Source organism: Cebus imitator, unplaced genomic scaffold (assembly GCF_001604975.1).
Source record: "Cebus imitator isolate Cc_AM_T3 unplaced genomic scaffold, Cebus_imitator-1.0 Scaffold539, whole genome shotgun sequence".
Lineage (NCBI taxonomy): Eukaryota > Metazoa > Chordata > Mammalia > Primates > Cebidae > Cebus > Cebus imitator.
The window spans coordinates 1,286,470-1,292,273 of NW_016107854.1; positions in this window are offsets into that span (position 1 = coordinate 1,286,470).

A 5,804-nucleotide genomic window follows, 5' to 3' on the forward strand; every position below is an offset into this window, starting at 1 on the left:
CATCTGCACATAAGTCACACATTTCAATAAAGCATTTTCAAGACTGTTGACCACTTGAATTTCTTTAATGTTGGTAACCTAACCATTACTCAGAGATTTTATATCTCTAATTCAGTATTCTTTTTCTTTTTATGCTAAGTATGGGAGATCCTGGTTTTGTGTGAATGCATTATTTTGGATGTGAGAAATAAATGCCAATTATGTACTTTTCCCTTTTCTGCACAAATTCTGGGAAAATGTAAGAGCCTTCATTTTTTAACATGGTTTTAGGGAGCAGTTTAATTTAGATGATCACTTTAACACTTCAGAAGACCTAAAGATTCATAAGATTCCATCTCATGTAGAATACTGTATATTAATTATTTTTTACCAGATATTTTACAAATACCTCATCTCATCCTGTATGTAATCAATAATGTATTATTTTAGGGTAGAAAGACACAGAATATCAATATAAAAATATATTCAAGCCCTTGAAATTCTTGTGTCCTTTTTCTTTAGTTCTGAATCAAAAGCTTATTACTGGATGTACTACTGAATAAAAATCAATTGCAAAGACTTTGATGGACAGGAGACAAAATCAAAATATACCATTGTTTATTTTGGCTGCACCTTCAAATCTCTATGGACCAGATCCTGAATTTTGAGAAGTTTTTGTTCTATTGAGATTTGAATGTGTAGGAGATAAGTTTATAAATGTTCTGCAGTGCTTGTCTTTACTTCCTGTTTAGAAATCATTTAAAGCTTTCTGCTCAAGGTGCTCTGGAAGGAGTTTAATTTCAACTCTGAACAAATAGAAATAGCTGTACTTCCTTGTATGACTGCAAATAAGATAGTTTCTATGGTTGGCTACCGTGAAATCTATGTATTTATATTGCATTGTTTTGTTTAAAAAAAAAAAATCCACAGAAGTAGAACCTAGTTTTGCTACTCACAAAATAGTGGATTCTTATTTATAATCAGGCTCAGGTAAAGTAAGAGAAACCTTCTCTCGCTGTGGCCCCCAGAGAAATGAAGTTTAGGATAGCAGATTACGCTATTAGAAATAACAGACGTAACCAAAAAATCCATCCCATTATCCCTGCCCATTTTCCCTCTCAGTAGAAATTTCAATAATACACTAATAGAGTTTCAAAGGTCACCAGCCTTTTGTATTTTTTCTGGTCTGTGGGCCACAATTAAAGAATGGGTAACAGGTTCAGAGTCCTCTTGATAAGTCCAAGCCTTAGTTTCCAGAAAAAAGCTAGGCCCCTCAACAGCAAATACTATATATTACTCCATGGATCTTGGGGTAAGCACACATGTCAGGAGCACACATGTAAGCACAATAGTTCATAGCTCTAGTTAAGGACAAATAAGAAAGCGGGATAAGGGGGCAGGAGAACAGACAGAGATTAGGGTAGCAGGCAGCTGGAGATCTTTTGGGATCTTTTGAAAGGGAATCCTGTAACTGTGATCAGTACCAGTATCAACACTACTGTAAGGGGTCTAACATGGCTTAGTGATACAGGCATGTTTAAAAACCAGGGTGATGGAGGAATTGGTGTCAAAAGCTCTTTAACATTAGATTTGTAGAGAAGCCCTGAAGCAATGTTTACTATAAATGACATGCCTGTTATTTGCATGTGCAATTAAAGGGCACATGCAATATTGGTTTCATGTGCAGTAGAAATTAAAACACAGCTGCTCATGGTGGTTCACACCCGTAATTCCAGCATTTTGGGAGGCTGAAGCAGGAAGATCACGAGGTTGTGAGTTCAAGACCAGCCTGGCCAACATAGTGAAAACCTACTAAAAAATACAAAAAATTAGCTGGGTGTGCTGGCGCATGCCTGTAATTCCAGCTACTCCAGAGGCTGAGGCAAGAGAATCATTTGAACCCGGGAGGCAGAGGTTGCAATGAGCCAAGATCATGCCATTGCACTCCAGCCAGGGCGACAGTGCAAGACTCCATCTTAAAAAACACTAGGTATGAAATTTTCCCAGAATTATATGCAAAAGTTGGTGTTCATGCTGGCAAAAGGTAATGGTTATCTGTGCTCTTTCTAAAGCTCAACTAGGTACTAAAACAGTTCTTGAGATTGGAGGTGGGATGGGGGTGGGCAGGGGGAAGGGAAGAGGCTGGGGAGGAGGCTCTCTCGTTTTAGCCTCAGCAGTAACTGAAGCCCTGTGTCCAGCCTGGAGTAGGTAGAGGTTAGGGTTGGGGTGCAGGATGGAGCAGCAGGCTGCAGACTTTCAGGTTGCAACAGTGTCATGAAATTCTGTGGCATTAAACATGGCTATATCTGAGTAAGTCACAGTATTCCAAAGCCAAATTCAAGTGACTGTTTTTCAGAATAGTGTAAAAATCTAATTCCTTGTGCTCATCGGTTTCAACCATGCTTATGCAATGTTTTTTTTTTTTTTTTGAGACGGAGTTTCGCTCTTGTTGCCCAGGCTGGAGTGCAATGGCGCGATCTCGGCTCACCGCAACCTCCGCCTCCCAGGTTCAGGCAATTCTCCTGCCTCAGCCTCCTGAGTAGCTGGGATTACAGGCACGCACCACCATGCCCAGCTAATTTTTTGTATTTTTAGTAGAGACGGGGTTTCACCATGTTGACCAGGATGGTCTCGATCTCTTGACCTCGTGATCCACCCGCCTCCGCCTCCCACAGTGCTGGGATTACAGGCTTGAGCCACCGCGCCCGGCCACGCAATGTTTGTTTCTAATTGATACTCTTGCCTCTTGGTTTCTGTAGTTTTTCAACCCATCTCTGTCAAACGGTGTTCTATATATGCATACATTCATTATTTAAGGAACCCTGCAGCAGAGCTCAAATAAGATGTGACTTGTTTGTTACCACTTCCTTGACTTAGTTAGCAAATTCAAGTTTTGAAAGATGTTTCATCCCAGAGAAGTTGATCCTGAACCTCAAATGCATATCACATTTTAGTTGCTATCAGGTGGGTAATGCCTAACACGCGTTCCTCAAATCACAAAGGAGAATGTTCTTAAGTCCTCAAGTGAACTTCAGTAAGTTAACTTTACAGCAACCAAAGAGATCAATTAAAAAGAATCCTTAAGTCTGACTGTCCCAGGTAACTTTCCTTGCTGTACAGCTAGATAGTGCACAGGTATAGAAGAGTGTTGCACATGCTTGATTTGAAAGCCCATGTGGTCCACAAGTGCACAGCCCGGGGCTGCTTTCCACAGGCCTAGACGATGGTGTTTCTCTTCAAGGAGGCCTTTGCTAACCACAAAGGCCACAGGGACCCCAGCATCTAACTGTGTCCTTGGCAGACGGCGCATGTAGCCTGTAGAACGTTGGCCTCTCTGTCTGCATAAGCCATCAGTTCCCTGCTGTCTCTCTCATTCATATATTTTGAGTTCCCAGTAGGTATGAAGCTTTATCTAAGCATTATTTAGATGCAATTATTTAATTGGGATTTTTACAGACCTCCCCTGTAAGAATTTTCTAAAAGAGTATTTCTTCCTTACACAATTGAAATGTTTTCAAAGGTCACTGAGCCTATTGCCTTTGCTCAATCATGTGACCAATCTGAGCTGGTGAGTGAGCTGCCTGCCCCCTTAAATCTACCAAATTAGAATGAAAGCATTTAGAATCCGCCTCACACATAAGAGATCAATATTCATTTAATAGTAAAGCCAGCCCAGAAGCAACCTCTTCTGCAAGCTGGATGGAGTCCCAGCTCTCTCTCATTGTAGATATTCTAACCACACCCTATATATAAGGTTTTTTTGAGGTAGATGCAGCAATATTACTGAGGTAAGATTCTGTAATACTCCCGAGTTGGCAAGTGGACTGGACCAGCAGATACAGGCCTCAGCTGCTGTCCCTAGGGACTAAGGGAGAGTTCGTGGATTCTTACACCCTAATCAAGTAAGCTATTCTGGCCAGCCTTGAATGCATTTAATTTTGCCCACGAGAACCTCTCATGACAATTAACAAGACGCCTAGTTTCCCCATAAAAGCCTATTTTTAAATATGCAGTGTGCTAATTAACAGTGTGTTGAATTGCCCCATCGGATAGCAGCCACTATGTGTGCTGACCACTCAGGATTCAAACTTACCTTGGAAAATATCACACTAGTGATACAGTGCTTTAGAATAAATTGCATATTGTAGCAGGTTCCCAGACTAATTTGTACTGAACTCTTGATTATTTTTTGTAACATCACCACCTGCCACCCAGCTTATCTGTTTTCTGATTTGAATATATAAACAAACTGCGTTGTGCATGTCACTTTCCATTGCATTCATTGGGATAGCGAAGTGTGACGTCAGCGTTGTGTCATCTTAAGATGTAAGTAATGTTTGGCCAGGCACAGTGGCTCATGCCTGTAATCCCAGCACTTGCCTGTAATCCCAGAACTTTGGGAGGCCAAGACGGGTAGATCACCTGAGGTCAGGAGTTCGAGACCAGTCTGGCCAACATAGTGAAAGCCTGTCTTTACGAAAAATACAAAAGTTAGCTGGGCATGGTGACACACATCTGTAATCCCAGCTACTTCGGAGGCTGAGGTGGGAGAATCACTTGAACCCCAGGAGGCAAAGGTTGTAATGAGCTGAGATCACGCCACTGCACTCCAGCCTGGGCAACAGAGTAAAACTCCGTTTCAAAAAAAAAAAAAATGTAAGTAATGTTCAACACAGACTTGGTCATCCGTGGCACTGGTGTTTCAGCTGTTTTGTGGGGCATTTCTATAGTTTTTGTTTTTTTTTTGTTTTCGAGACAGAGTTTCACTCTTGTTGCCCAGGCTGGAGTGCAGTGGCGTGATCTCAGCTCACTGCAACCTCCGCCTCCTAGGTTCAAATGATTGTCCTGCCTCGGCCTTCCAAGTAGCTGGGATTACAGGTGCACACCACCATGCCCAGCTAATTTTTATATTTTTAGTAGAGGCAGAGTTTCACCATGTCAGCCAGTCTGGTCTCAAACTCCTGACCTCTAGTGATCCACCTGGCTCGGCCTCCCAAAGTGCTGGGATTACAGGCGCAAGCCACCACACCTGGCCTCATTTCTGTAGTTTTAAATGCCCTGTGAAATATCCTGTTTCTCCTATTGTCCCTCTCCGCCTCCTCTCCTGTTTCCGTGTGTGTGTGTGTGTGTGTGTATGTGAGAGAGAGAGAGAGATTAATGCTTCCAGTGACATCTGCAGTTCCAGTTCCATTTGCCTACAGAATTTTCAGGACCACCCAAGTTACCAAGTTGCTGGTGTCTGGGCCTGAGGGGATGAAGGTGTGGCCTCTGTCCTCACTCCAGAAAAGGACTGGAATACTAATTCTACTTACAGCTTCACAGGGCAAGACTAGAAGAAGGACTTGAGAAGGAGCCCCCTGAACCTCAGCATGAACATGAGATGAGCCCTACCCACTGAGGACCAGGGGGGACAAAACTTGCTCCTTACCCATTTTTTTTTCCTCTTCAGAGTTCCTGTTGGCTTTTTGATGGTGGTTTTTCCCCATTTTGAACACCCAGCCACCTCTAGCCAATGGCAGATTTAAGAGAGATTGGTGACAATGACATTTTAGCATCTACCTGAACAAATGCCTTTCACCTCAGCCCAGGGCTCTAGGGCTGTCCCCTGAGTCACTGTGTTCTGAGGAGAAGGGTGGATCATATCTTCTTTTTTCTACACTCACTCTGTGTCCCAGGCTGGAGTGCAGTGGCGCAATCTTGGCTCACTGCAGCCTAGACCTCCTGAACTCAGGTGATCCTCCCACCTCAGCCTCCTGAGTAGCCACCATGCCCGGCTAATTTTTGTATATTTTTGTAGAGATGGGGTTTCACCATGTTGCCCAGCC